General features: G+C 43.1%; 1 protein-coding gene and 1 long non-coding RNA gene across 2 annotated transcripts in view; one reads left to right on the forward strand and one right to left on the reverse strand.

The window, feature by feature from the left end:
- Positions 1 to 15,207, forward strand: part of LOC138260279 (uncharacterized) — a 54,407-nt gene extending 39,200 nt beyond the window's left edge. The window contains exon 4 of the long non-coding RNA XR_011198836.1: positions 13,645 to 15,207. This is a non-coding gene — a long non-coding RNA (uncharacterized lncRNA). The remainder of the gene's footprint in view (positions 1 to 13,644) is intronic.
- SEC23A (SEC23 homolog A, COPII coat complex component) overlaps positions 1 to 15,494 on the reverse strand; it is a 754,311-nt gene that overhangs the window by 373,109 nt on the left and 365,708 nt on the right. The gene's annotated exons all lie outside the window — the stretch shown is intronic.

Here is a 15,494-nt window from a genome sequence, read left to right on the forward strand (position 1 = left end):
GATTGTGGGACTGGTGGAGGCTCTGAAGAGTTCAGAATACAAACAGCATTTGGTGGAATATAAACAGTTCAAGTGTGGGCACAATAACTGGCAGATTGGCCAGCCTGCAAATACAACAATGCACCAAGAACACACTTCACAAATATAATGCATGAGGAAAACGAGAAATGATAACCACTATCTATGTCTTTACTGTCATGCCAAACGATTTTCCTGCTAATGCTAAAATAAATAATTAGCTACTCTAGAGTTAGACATGCATTAAACCTGAAACCTTTTTTAACTTAAAAACAAATATGCAAAAGCTGTTCACATTCATATGTATCACCCTGCCCACTCCCTGAAACAGAAGGAAGAGTAAAATCTGGATGGCTCCAAAGTAGCACTTGGCGAGGAACAAGGATGACTTAAAGCCAGATTATCTTTGGTCAGTCAGTATATTTAGATATTGTCAAGGTACTCATGATTAATAGTAATACTGCAGTTCACAGAAAAGGATGTAGGACTAATCTACCCCACAAAGTCCATTTTAATGGACACTTCCTATAGCAAAAGTTACATTTTGTGGACAGTGTAAAAACGATTAATATAAGGAAATCACCTTGAAAAGAGGTAATCCACAACCTCCTGCAAACGAACTTCATTCATGACATCGCTTTTCAAACTGCTCAGAGTATCTGCCTTTCAACGGGAACAGTTCACTACACGGATTGCTTGAATATAGAGATACCACAATAAATTATCCACCATAGCTTTATTGTTATTCTTTAAAAACTGCAGTGACGCTATAGGGAAGGTTTTGAAATTGGTTCTCTAGTTGGCAGAGGTGTGCACACTGTCCAAACAGGGACCAGAATCCGAGTCAAGGTAAGCCACAAGACAACCTAAATTATCCTGTGCTTACCCTCCGGTAGCTTGGCACAGAGTATGCAGGCTTAACTTAGAAGGCAATGTGTAAAGTATTTGTGCAATACCTCATACAGTAACACAGTGAAAACATCACTCCACACAAGTTTTAAAAAAATAGATAATATTTATCGGAATTAAATAAGACCAAAACGGTAAAAATCCAACATTCACAAGAGAAGCTATACACTCGCAGGGGAATATGGGCCGGTTATGAAGTCCCACAGACCCAAAGTACAGTAACTTGGAAACAATGTGGAAACAAAGACTTTGCACGGAGATGGGGAGGTGAGGCATCGCTGAAGCCAGTGCTGCGTCGGTTGCTTATTGCTACCGGGAAGGTGAGGCATTGGTTCCTTACGCTTGCAGGAGTTGATGCGGTGTTGGTTGTGAGACGTTAGTTCCTTACGACACAGTGAGGTCAATGGCTCCAGCAGGTCAAGACGTGAGGTGCCACCTTTGCAGGGTCGTGATCACCCCACGGGCCACAGGTGCTGTGGAGGAGTCGGAATCGGGTGCCGCGAACATCGGTGAGATGGAGCTTTGGACTCACACTGTGAGGCACTGCGGTGGCGTCGGGCCTACAGCAGTCAGCAAGGAACACAGCTCTGGTACAGGCGGTGCCGCAGCGTTAGGGTGCGGTGCGAGTCCTGGAGTCATTCTTGGCATCGGTACACTAGTTTCTTTTTTGATTCACCCAAACTCACTGCCAAAGGCCCAGGGATTGGACTAGGCACCCCTTGGCAAGTCAGGACTCTGGGCAAGAGTGCCCAGGTGCTCGCAGATGAAGTCTTTGGTGTCCCTGAGACTTCAACAGGAGGCAAGTTCAGTCCAGGCCCTTGGAGATCACTTGTGGGGGAAGGCAAAGTCCTTCCAGCAGAGTCAGGGAGCAGCAGGCAGCATGGCAAATAACAAAAGAGCAGTCCTTCCCGAAAAGCAGTCCAGTTGAGTCCTTTGGGTAGCACTGCATTCCTTCTGACAGAGTCCAGTTGCAGGTCCAGAAGTGTCTGATTTTAGGGGGATCATAGAATATATATATATATATATATCCAACTGTGCCTTTGAAGTGAAGGAGACTTTAAAGAGTGGTTCTGAAGTGCACCAGTTCCCCTTTCAACACAGTCCTGTCTGCCAGGAGATGTGGGGGTGGGTGGAGTGGGGGTTGGGGGGAGTGGTGGGGGGGGCAGGGGGATTTGAGGTTATCAGTCCTTTGTCTGAGGTCAGGCCACTAGTCTTTGAAGTATAAGTGAGAGCCACTCCACCCATCCTGCCCAGGAAGACCCATCAGAATGCAGATGCAGCTGAGTGTCCTGTCTTTATGGCTGTCTGGATGGAATGCACAAGGGGAGCTGTCAACCAGCACAGACCTGACGTGGATTAGAGACAGGCTGTTAGGCACAGAGAGCAGTAGGTGAAGAGAGAAATGCGTACTTTCTGAAAGTGGTATTTCTAAAATAGTAATGTTAAATTCGACTTCACCAGTAAGCAGGATTTCTCATTACCATTCCAACCAAATCAAACATGACAATGCCACTCCTTTCAGATCAGAAATTACCACTTAGAAGTATATAAGAGAATTTCCAATGCTGGCCTACAGAAGGAGCAGGCTTCACAATAGTGAAAAACAACTTTGGGAGTATTTCACTAACAGAACCTGTAAAGCTTACAAGTACATGACCTGCCTTTTACTTACATAGCACCCTGTCCATTGGCTACCTGGGGCTTACCTTAAGAGTGACTTATATGTGATAAAAGGGGAATTTAATGCTTGGCAAGTAGTGTTAAATGCCAAATCGAGGTGGCAGGGAAACTGCACAGACAGGCCTTGCAATGGCAGGTCTGAGACACTGTAAAGGAGCTACTTATGTGGGTGGCACAATCAGTGCTGCAGGCCCACTAGTAGTATTTCATTTACAGGCCAAGGCACATATAGTGCACTTTACTAGCGACTGACAGATACATTAAATATGCCAATGGGGTAGGAGCCAATGTTACCATATTTATGGGATAGAGCACAAGCTCTTACCACTGGTTAGCAGTGGTAAAGTGCACAAAGTCCCAAAACCAGAAAAAACTAGGTCAGAAAAATGGAGGGAAGCAGGCAAAAAGTTGGGAAAGGCCACCATAAGGATGGGTCTAACAGCAGGTATCTCTAACCTGTCAATTACGAGCTACCAGTAGATCGCCAACACATTCACAGTAGTTTGCACCCTTGAGTTCATTTTTAAATGAGCACAGGATCACATTTTTCGTTTAAAGTTAGAAATGGCTGAATCTATTTGACATAATCATCAGGCTGCACATAGCAGGGCCTGATAATAAGTAGTACTCAGTCAGATTTATGACCCAGGCTAGGGCACAGAGGTGAAGGACTGAGGTATTTAACTCCTAAATAAAAAACGGTGTCAACTCTATATTGGAGTGTAAGAACAAATTATGTTTGGGTGCTTTCAAATGGGGGAATATTAAAATGAAAAGTTACCCTAATGATTAAGTTAACTCTCCATTTTTATGTACTCCCATTTCAAAGTGTTGCATTGAAAAACAGCATTCTTCTTGCTCACAGTGGCCAGTTGACACCGTGCCATATTTATAGGTGAAATTTTTTTTTATTTTTTATATGGGAGGAATTTAAAGTGAAGAAAAATATATGTATGAAACCTTCTCTTAATGCATTTCTCCACTTTCATTAAGTAAACTACGTCTTCATTTTTATGAAGCAGGTTTCTTCACTTTAAATTCTTCCCATTTAAACAAATGGCAGTATTATTCTGTTATAAATATGGCACCCTGTCTACAGGCCACTTGGAGCTAGATGCATGGTGTTTGTAAATGTGACTCTTGAAAATGGGAGAACCTTTAAATGAGTTTTTGGGATTTCATATAAACAAAGGTAACTCTTCAGTTTAATTTTCTCCCGTTTCAAAGTGCCCCCTTTACACACAGCAGGGCATTGCACTCTCAGTGTCCGGTAGAAACGGTTACATATTCATAACTGAATAATACAGCCATTATTTTATTTTAGGTGGGAGAAATTTAAGTGTAGAAAAATGTTCCACATTATTAACATTTCTGCAGAACATTTGTTCTGTACATTAAATTTCTCCCATTAAAAAAATGGCTGTATGTATTATTCATGTAACGGTGTCACATATGGCGAAAGGTATGTCCTGTGCCACAAGTACATACGACACAGTCTCTCAGTCACAAATACACATATTTCATATGTGCAAATGTTCATACATTCCCAAATACCACGATCTCTCAATGACACACATGGCAGCTGTATTATAGTCCCTAGTCAAAGTATTATGTTCAAACCATAGTATCTGGCTCAATGGATATTAGGCTTAAGATCAATGAAGCATGGTGTTGTGGTGTCCGGTAACAATGGACAAGTTGCTAAGCCTTCAGTAGCTCACAATGATTTCCACTGAACACAAGTAGCTCTTACTACAGAAAAGGTTGGAGACCTTTGCTATTGAGGAAGGAAAATGTTATTTACCCCGTAAGGATCCGTTTGTGGCATGTAGTGCTGTAGATTCACACACTCTGCACAGTCCTACCATCTAGTGTTGGGTCCGGAGTGGTGCAAGTTGTTTTTCCTTTGAAGAAGTGTTTTGAGTCACAGGTTTGAGCGACTCCTCTTCTCAATGATATTGCGCAAGGGCATTGACTCCTTTGTTAGATTGTTTTCCCGCGGAAGGGTGAGAAAAGGAGTGTAAAGAAGGAAAGTAAAGAGGAAAAATGTCCATGCAAAACATTTAAATACATATGTCCAAATATATACAAATATAATTTAACTGCCACAGGCATCCAGGAAAGAGGGAGGCGCGCATGGGAATCTACCACATGCCACGAACAGATGCTTACTGGGTATGTATCATTTTCCGTTCTAAGGCATGTGAAGCTGTAAGTACACATGCACTGCATAGACTGTAAAGCAGTCCCTCCATAAAACCAGTGGCTAGCTTGTAGGAGTTACAGTTGTTTGGAAAAGTGCTTGTAGCACAGTCTGACCTACATAAGCTTGTTGGCATACTAGTACATCTACACAGTAGTGTTTTGTAAATGTAAATGATGTTGACCATGTACCAGGCTTGCAAATGTCAGTTATAGGAATATTTCCAAGGAGGGCTATTGCAGCACCTTTTTCCTAGTAGAATGTGCTCTAGGGGTAACAGGTAAGCGTCTCTTAGCTTTAGCATAAAATGTTTGTATACATTTAACTATCAATCTCGTTATACCAGATTTCGATATTAGATTGCCTTTATGAGGTAGTGAAAAGGCTACAAAGAGCTGTTTAATTTTCCTAAACTCTTTGGTTCTTTTAATGTACAACAGGAGTGCTCTTTTAACATCTAGATTATGGAGGGCTCTTTCTGCCACAGAGTCAGGTTGCAGAAAGAAGATGGGTGGTTCTATAGACTGGTTTATGTGAAACTGAGAAACCACTTTAGGCAGGACCTTAGGGTTACTGCGAACGACTATTTTATCCCTATGAATCTGGAAGAAGGGTTCTTTCAAAGTTAGTGCCTGGAACTCACCGACACACCTGAGTGATGTGATGGTAACTAAGAAAGCTACCTTTGAAGAAAGGTATTGAGGAGGACATGAATGAAGTTGTTCAAAAGAAGGACCCATGAGTCTGGTAAGGACAATGTTCAAGTTACACAAAGGTGCAGGGGGTCTCTAGGTGGAATGACTAATTTAAGGCATTCCATGAAAACCTGGATGACTGGGGTTTTAAACTAGGAAATATGTTGTTTGTTTTGTAGATATGCAGCTATAGCTACAAACGTAGGCAAACAAGTGTAGGCTAGATTTGCTTTCTGTAAATGAAGCAAATAAACAATATTTTGAACAGTAGCTTTCATAGGTTAAATACATGTGGGTTGACAGTGGCAAACAAAACATTTCCATTTTGCAGCAAGACAAGCTCTAATTGTGGGTCTTTGTGCTTCCCTGAGAATGCCTGTACAGTCCGTGGGCAAACCTAACTAACCAAACGTATATGACTTCAGGAGTCGTATAGTAAGATTGAGTGGCTTGGGGTCTGGATGTTTGATTTGGCCTTGATTTTGAGTGAGAAGGTCTGGCCTGTTGGGGAGCTTCTTGTGAGGGACTACTGAAAGGTCTAGAAGTGTGGTGAACTATGGTTGCCTTGCATAAGTGGGAGCTACAGGGATCATGGTGAGAAACGTTTGTCTGATCTTCCGAACCAGAAATAGAATGAGTGTTAGAGGTGGAAAAGCATAGGCAAATATCCCTGACCAATTCATCCATACAGCGTTGCCCTTGGATAGAGGGTGTGGGTACCTGGAGGCGAACTTGGGCATTTTGAATTATCTGCTGTGGAGAAAAGATCTATTTGAGGAGTTCCCCACTTGTTGATTTATGGTTGAAGGACTTGTGGGTGGAGATCTCACTTGTGGACTTGTTGCATTCTGCTGAGCAGGTCTGCAATGTCGTTCTCCGTGCCTGGGAGATAATCTGCCACAAGGTGAATGTGGTGGTGGAGAGCCCACCTTCATATTGTTGCAGAAAGTTGTGACAATGAAGATGACCGTGTCCCCCTCTCTGTTTCTGCAAATAATACATGGCTGTTATGTTGTCCATGTGGATTAAGACACTCTTGTGAGATACCTGATGAACAAAAGCTTCCAGGGCACAAAACACTGCCTGAAGCTCGAGGTAATTGATGTGTAGGGATTGGTTACTGTGATCCCAGAGGCCCTGTACTGTGAGGTCGAAGATGAGCGTCCCAGCCTGTTAGTGATGAGTCTGTGGTCAGAATGACCTGAGGCACAGCATCCAGAAAAGACCACCCATTCAACAGGTTGGTGGCGCTCCACCATTGCAATGAACCGTGAGTGTGGTGGTCTAACAACACTAGATTTTCCAGGTAACCCTGTGACAGAGACCACTGACGAGACAGACACTACTGTAGGGGATGCTTGTGAAGTCTGGCATGATGGCAATGCACAATGCCATCATCCCCAACAGTCGCAAAATGGTCCTGACTGTGTAAGTATGATTCTCTTGAGGGATTAGAGACTGAAAAATCTGGACATGAGCCGGGTTGAGGTATGCTAACCCTAGCTCCACATTTATGATGGCCCCTAAATAGGGGTGAACCTGAAGAGGTTGAAGATGAGACACAAAGAAGTTCAGAGTGAATCCCAGTGTGTGAAGGAGGTCTACAGTCAACTGAGTGTGTGGACACTGCTGTAAGGTGCTGAGTTTGATGAACCAGTCGTTGAGGTAGGGGAACACGTAAATGTTTTGCCTTCTGAGGTGTGAGGCAACTACTGCTAGACACTTTGTGAAGAGACTGGGAGTGGTAGTGACCCCGAAAGAAAGGACCTTGAACTGATAATGTTTACCTGCAATAACGGACCTTAGGTACTTTTGATGTGCATGGTGGATGGGAATATGAAAGCAGGCATCCTTTAGATCTAAAGTCATAATGTCTCCTTGCTTTAAAAGTGGAAAAACATCCTGGCAGGTAACCATGTAAAAATGCTCTGTCATTATGTATTTGTTTAATGGCCTGAGGTCGAGAATAAGCCTGAGAGAACAGTCCTTTTTTGGGAATCAAGAAGTACAGGAAGTATACTCCTGTCCCTTGGTGTTGTAGTGGAACCATCTCTATAGCCCCTTTGAGAAAACAGGATTGAACCTCTTGTTTGAGAAGGAACAGGTGTTCCTGAGATAATCTGTGATTGCGAGGTGAAATATTTGGAAGAGTGGTGGTAAGCTCCAGACAATAAACATGCTGGATAATAGAGAGCATCCATTTATCCATGTAGGAAAGTGCATGCACCCTTTCACTACAAGTCACTGTAAGTTACCCCTATGGCAGACCCTCCTAGCCCAGAGGGCAGGGTGCAGGTCCCTGTGTGTGAGGCACCCCTGCGTGAGCAGAGGTGCCCCCCGAACTCCAGCTCCATTTTCCTGGACTTCGTGAGTGCCTTGTCCATAGTTCTAGTCTTTTAAGGTGGATGAAGGTCCAAAGGTTTCTGGAAGGAAAGCTTCCTTTTCAAAGGTACAAGTGATGATGGTGTAGCAATAATAAGCCTTTACCCTTAGTGCTGACAAGCATCCACAGTGTTCAGGATGGGCTCTGCAGGAGAAGGGGTAGCAGAAGACTGGCCTGAGTGTCTCTGTTCCGACGATCTCAGCTCTGTGTGTTTTGGCACCAAAGATTTCAGCTGATGCAACTTGGTCACCACTGAAGTAGAGGACGTAGGTGTTTGGTTCAGAGCCGAAGCTCGGAAGGAGACTGAGATGATTTCCCAGTTTGGAAAAAGAGGTTGAAACCGAGGACAGTGCCATGGTCTTGGCAGATGGTTTTGGTGCCGAGCTGAAGGCGGACAGCCCAAGCAGCCTTTTGGTTCCGACCGTAGCCTGGTGGCAGTGGCAGACCAGCGACCTCGAGATGTCATTTAGTGGGCAGGGGGGCCACAATACACACAGGTTGTGCCAAGGTGATCTTGTGGCTTTCGATGTCCGATTGGACATCGCAATCTGAAGAGTCCTGAATGGAGAGGGCCTCCTTCTCCTCCTTCGTGGGCTCCTCTTGAGCGTGCTCCTCCCCTGAGATGTCTGGGGTGTCGTCCGGAGTCTAGAGCGCCATTTCCAACCAATATGCTCTTTAGTGCTGCAGGGTCTTCTTCGATCGGAAAGATCTGCAGGCGTCGCAAGTGGTCTCTTGATGATCGGGGAGAGGCAGAGATTACACACCAAATGCTGGTCAGTGTGTGGAAACTTTGCATGGCACCGAGAGCGGAAGTGAAATGGAGCCTGTTCCATCAGGTTGGCATGTCCGTTGGTGCTGTGTAGAAGATTGGCCCAAGTTGGGTGTAGACGCCCCAAAAAGCGTGTGGTTAGTGCCCGAACCGAGGAATAGTGGCGAGCACTAAGGTGGAAGACGCGCAAGAGAGAACAACACTGTAGAAAGAGGGGAAGATAAGAGAAAGAGTTTGAACCGGAGCGAGTAGGAAACAGAGCGGAGACACAGACATCGGAACCCGACGACGGAGACAAAACAATCCAACAAACGAGTCAATGCCCATGCCCGATATTACTGAGAAGAGGAGTAACTCGATCCTGTGATTCAAAACACTTCTTCGAAGAAGAGCAACTTGCACCACTCCAGACTTAACACTAGATGGTAAGAGTTTGTAGAGCATGTGTATCTACAGCTGCACATGTCATTGAGCTTCTTGTTCACTTAATTGTATTTTCTGAACGCCATGAGATTTATATGGAGTATTAACTTGTTGCCTGATCAAAGGGTGTTCACTGTAGATTCTTTTAAATGCGCACCATCAGCTTCCTCTAAAAAGTGACAGACACATCTCAATCAATCAATTAATCAGTGGATTTGTAAAGCGTGACTTATCACCCCGGGGGGAATCCAGGAGCTCGGTTTGTCGAGACATGCACGAGGGCAAGAGTTGTAGAACAAAGCTCCCTGGTTGGCTGGTGGAAGGAGAGCCTGCGGTTGATTAGCTTCGGTCTGATGTTGTAGAGGGCTTTGCATGTGATGGTGAGAACTGCAGCCACTTGAGTGATATCTCCTGGAGAAAAATTCAGTTTGTGGTACACCACTGAAGATCATATACCACCTTCAGTGCTGAATTTATACTGAAGGAGACAATATTCTGCAGACTTACATTGTGGGATGTTTACACTCTCCAAAGACAGGAGTATTAAAAGGTAAAGGTAGAGAACTGTCTGTGGGAGACATTCTACGTGGAAAAGAGACAGTGTATTTTTTAGTTTTAGATTCTTCACTATTAGTCTCTAGTCCCTACTACCTCTAGCAAATCAGTTACTGCCCCAACACTTCCCCTTTTTCTATAATTCTTGTCTCGTCTACTGGCCTGGTCCTTGCCTTGCCACAGACCAAAGTGCAGCTCATTGTTGCTACCTAACTAGATTTGAACTCCATAAAACCTACTGCAGGAAAGAAGGTGTAACCTTACATTGTGCATTTCCAATCAACTAAAATATTTTCATAAGAACAGAGGCACTAGACTAATTGGCTGAAAATCTGATCAAGTTTGAACAGATCCCACTGGCAATCATAAAAGAATAGGCAAAGCTGAATTACAAGATATCAGAGCAATGCAGCAGGCACTGTCAATAGCCTTGTAATCATCAGGGGTGGAATGGCAATATACTTTGTATTGGAAATGCGGACATGCAAACTCAAATCACAAAGACAAATCATACTGTAGAATGCCTGGAACCATGGAATCTTCAGGTTAACTTGCCCCAGGATCCATGCCAAAGTCGCAATAATGAGTTTGCCCTTACTGGTTGATCAAAAGCAATAGTAGCACAAAGCACTCCTTTGTGATTTTTAGGGCCCATAAAGTGTCTTGAGTACATTTTGTTTAAATTTCTCGAGGTGTACTTTTAACAGTAACTCTTTGTAATCTTTACAGTATGTTATGCAGTAAAACATTGTGACAACTTCTCCTCAGTAAGGTGAATGAGTACTTAAGAAAAAACACAATACAGAAAAGGCTGATACATTAGCAGACTCAATGTTCAAATATCAACCGTCTCTAAAAAACTGAAAATATGAAATTACTCAGACCCATGCACACAACCTTACCTCCTGTACAGAAGATAAATGAGAGGACAAGACAAGGGTGGGCAACTAAGATGGCTGCAGTGTGCATAATCTCACAGAGAAGCATTTTTATTTATTGCCCTGGCAGATTTTAAACTCTGGGCGTGCCTCCAAGTGCACTGATCTTTCTGGAAAAGGAGTACCACTAGTCGAGCAGCTCAGCTGCCTCCCTGATTGCTTGAATAGGGTATGCTTTCTGAGACTTAGGAGCTACGGCCAGAGAAGTCTGACGGCCACACACCCTATCCATCCTACCTTGACATCTCATTCTACAGGGAACTCTTAAGCACCAACATACTGGGCTGCAGAGTGTGCTTACTTCAGTGGAGCAGATGAACTTGCCTTCAATTCCCTTTATAGCTGAGTGGATGCAGTGTGGTAGAACAGAAACTTGACTTGCTGCCTGCTTGAAACTTTCGAAGTCCACATTAGCTGAATTACTATGTCAAGAGAATGTGGAACCTCAAGTTCATTAGAGGTACACTGATGACAAGGGAATAGCCAGAAGAAGAAAATAACGATTACATTTAACTATATAGCTTTGAGTCAGTGAAAAAATACAATTGTGGCGCTTTCTCGAAAGGCAGCAGGAATTGCTTTCATCCCCCAAGAAAATTAATTTGGGACACAGCGCATTTCTAAAAATGCAGCATGTTTACTAAGCACATCTTAAAGCGTATTCATGAAATAATGCAAAACAAATAAAATAAATAAAAAGCATGGACTGGCAGCTATGACTACCTTTCAAGAGGGGTGTTGGAAGGTCATGCCCCTGAAATATTTCTGACAAAATGGAGCCAAAATCGAGATTTTATAGAACAAGTTTCAATTAATCCACAGAAGTCAAAGGTTTTAGAGCTAGTCTGAAGAGACATTCATTAAATATTCCAATATCTTAATGGTAGACCAAACATTTCTGATCCTTACAGGTGTGAGGTCAGACCCTACCAAAGGTAAACCTGGCAAAACAAAGAAGTTTTCACTCCCATTTCCATAAAAACTGGCTATACAAAGGTTTGGGTTGATAGGCAGTGCACAAAATCTGGGTATGCATATTTACATGCCCTCCTGTTATTTGTCGAGACACCTATAACATTGTTTTTTTTTTTAACCTTCCATGCCATCTCTTTTGCCAGGATACTCTTTGGAGCAGCTGTCACGCTACCATAAGCGAGTCTTTCAGTATTCCCATTTTACCTTCCAAATAGATTTGCAGTCATATTATGAATCTTAAAGTATGACTGCAAGTCTATGTGAATGGGGAAGGGTGGGAATGATAGTTTAAACATACCTCACACTCTTAGGACTAGGGAGCTATTTCAAGATCTTGCGTACCATGCGGAGGGTGAGGAAGGAGGCGGAGGAGACTGCGTTGATCTGGCTCGTCATGGTAAGTTTGTTGTCCAGGGTAATGCAGAGGTTTCGGGCTTGGGACAATCGGTGGGGGGGTTTGAAGAGGGGGGTTGAAGCATGTGGGAGGTTGGGTGAGAAGTTTCTCTAGATAGTGGATATCTTGTTGTGGAAGCAGTCAGTGAGGCTGTTGCAGAGGTCCTGAGAGGGAGTGATGCTGTTTCTTAAAGCTATGGGGTTAGCGAATTCCTTGACAATGCTGAATACTTCTTTGCTGTGGTTGGAGCTGGCTTGGATGCAGTTGGCTAAGGCATTCCTTTTGAGGGTCTTTCAAGAGTCTGTAGTATCGGCTGAGAGAGTTCTTAGGGACGGTTTCATCTGTGGGCTCTTGGGTTGTGCACCATCTCCATTCCTGTTGTTTGCAGTTGCTTTTCGAGGACCTTAGTTCTGGGATGTACCAGCTGGCTTGTTTGGTGTGTCTCTTGGAATTGTGGGTTTTGCTGGGGGCGACTGAAGGAGATCTAGAAGGTGGACTTTTTGATGGCTTGCTAGATGTCTGATAAGTTTATGGCGTGGGGGGCGGAGGTTTGAGGACGTCAGTCCATTGGCTTTTGGATATTTTGTTCCAACTTCAGTGAGTGGTGCTGGTTGATGTGGTGGCTTGGCAGGGGGCATCTGTGAGGGTGGAGTGCATGATTGTGTGGTCTGACCAGGTGAGTTTGTTTCTGTTGCTGGCCGTAAAGATGGGGTTGAGCGAGTGTCCTGGGTTGTGCATAGGGTCCGTGACTATTTGAGTTAGGCTGATGTTGTTCATGCTCTTTATTAGGTTGGTGGAGTTGGCATAAATGGGGTTGCTGAGTTGGAAACTGAGGTATCCAAGGAAGATGTATTGTTTGGTGTTGCAAATCGCTTATATTACGTGGGTGAATGCTAGCTTTTGTGAGTAGCTAACCTCTTGAGGAATAAAAGAGAAACTAAACAAAACTGAATAGTACACCAGATTTTTCACATTCGTAAGAATGTTCTACCCTCGCTTTGGATAACAAAAGTAGGTAGCTATCACTGTCATTGCGACAGGGGTTACCACTATAATGAGCCACATGTACCCGCTCTCTTCAAGTGCCGATTTCGAAACAACAGTTCTTAACAATAGTACTGAACTAGCGCACTCCTTGTGAGGCAGACTTCAATATTGTCAGGAACAAGCAATTTTCTGTTAAATTTGCATGTAGTTCAGTAAATAAGGTATTCTGCAAACAGTTCTTTAAAGTTCCAGGGGACCGACTGTGTAAAACGAATTATTTTGGAAGATATTTTTCTGCCAGACTTGGGGTAGGGAGAGACCTTCACTAACTTGTGTGGGCTATACTTATTATATTGATCCAAAGCCTAGACAGCAATCTCTTGTATGCATCTCTTCCACGATACATTTGGGCGAGCATTTGTGCTCCATTTAAACAATAATCCACAAATACTAGTGACACGCATTTTCATAGACTGTTTTCTTTGTATTTAATACTACACAAAAAGCAAACCAGCTGCAGCTAACTCAGGATGGAGGGGGTCATTGAATGTGTTCTGCAAACTGATGGGATCAACTTTGTGGTGTGTGTGAGATATACTTTCAGCACATTACTATCCATTTACAGAAAAGGGCACAAATGATCATCACTTTGGTACATTCAGCAGTAGAGCATGAAGTATTGTTCTGTCTAAATTCTTCTTTTTTTCTTTCTTAGAAAGTACAGGAAGGCAATGCAAGAAACATGGAAGAAATTCAAACAGGCATCTGCACATCTGGAAGCAAATCCAACCCCTTCGACAAGAGAGACAGGTTTAAGCCTGAGATCTCGCCTCAGTCTTCCCGGGAGCACAAGCCAGACTGCTGCTCACACATGAAGGTACAAGAAATAAATGCGGAACACACTGCAAATTTAAGTCCTGAGGAGCTCTCCAGTAAACCAAGACATTAATATTTAAGTGTCCTCACAGAAACAATCCATGCTGCAAATGTAAATAGACTGACAAGTGTAATGCTGTCACAATAGAGCACCAAAGGTTGCAAAGCACTCGACTCGTAAAATAAGTATTTGTACTTTGCTCCTTCAAAGATGAAACAAGCTTGGGGTCAAGCCAAGCTAAACGCATTCAGGTTATGAAGAAGATTCTGCACGAACATCACTCCTTGATGAGGTATACTTGGAGAACGTACATGGACTCACCCACACAGCACAAATAACTTCCTACCAGGGGAGCCACATACAATTATTCAAAACATGAAATATCTGAAGGAACAACAAAGATACCCTTGTGTGTCTGTTATTTGCTGTCCACAGCGTTTAACATGGAGCACGGACCATAGCCTTGTCACAAGGTGAGATTACATTACACAGTCATAATGCAAATTGACACTCAATGCTCTATGGCAGAAAGGCCTTTATTATTTTCCAGAAAGTAACAAGAAGGGCAGATGGTGGGGAACATTTCAAAGTTTGGCTCACCATGGAACGAAAGAGAACGTCGACCAGTTCCGTTAAATTACAAGCCAGTGGACTTTAATCAGAGGCATAACTGCTCCACTGTGTGGATGGATTCATCTGGACTAGTTATACAGCATCATGTGGGGTTACTGTACAGTTAATCAAGGAGAAATGTGACACAGCAAGTTCACTTTCTGGAATAGAGCATATGTCAATCTGCCGACTTTAAATGTATCTTTACTTAATCAGGCAAAATAAATTTCCAATGCAGATTGGCAGAGTAGGGGCCAAGTTTGACACAGGAATCTCGCTACAAATTCAAGTAACATGGGGAATTAGTAGGCATGCAGAAATGAGAACAATTAATTCTGTACGTAAATGCACTTGAAAGAAGAAACTATTTTTGAGAGTTTGGTACAAGACCGGAGTTCAGTTCTTCAGACTACATGGGGGAAAAGAAATGATCCTGAATCAGTGCACACATAGGTTTGTGACTGTGCTCTTGAATGGAGGCTGAATAGGAGGGTGGATGGTTAAGTGAATTAGTAGTAATGGGGGAAGGGTAAAACCTCTATGGCATGTGTAGCAAGTAACCGTAGGTTTAGACAGTCTATAGGGTGTATAGGTTTATACGGTCAGGTCCAGTCCCCTGGCAACAATACTTGGTCACCCTGTCTCAAAATCTCAGATTTGGTCGAGCACCTATTCACAAGATTCTATTTTAGGTGGTGAATAGACAGTTTCTGAAGTTCTTAAGTCCTGTTTCTTTATTTGTGAAAAAATATCAAAATATGCACAAGCTGTATTGTAAAACACGGTTGTAAAACAAAAAAAACAAAAAAAACACGAGAAAGTTCTATAATCAAAATGAACAACTAAAATTTATATTAAAAGACTTTTTTCATTTCTGCCATCTCCAACAACAGCCAGATGAGTCACAGTAATTATGACTTAAATGACATAGGGCCATCATGTATGCCTTCACCTACACCATCTGTCCAAAAACGTGGTAAATACCATAAAATATAACAATGTTAGAGTAAAGATAAGCATATCTCACGAGGCACTTACAAGGAACTGTGTAGCGTTACTGTGGCCTCGGAGTTAAG

The sequence above is a fragment of the Pleurodeles waltl genome, chromosome 9 (genome assembly GCF_031143425.1).
Source record: "Pleurodeles waltl isolate 20211129_DDA chromosome 9, aPleWal1.hap1.20221129, whole genome shotgun sequence".
In the NCBI taxonomy this organism is placed as follows: Eukaryota; Metazoa; Chordata; class Amphibia; order Caudata; family Salamandridae; genus Pleurodeles; species Pleurodeles waltl.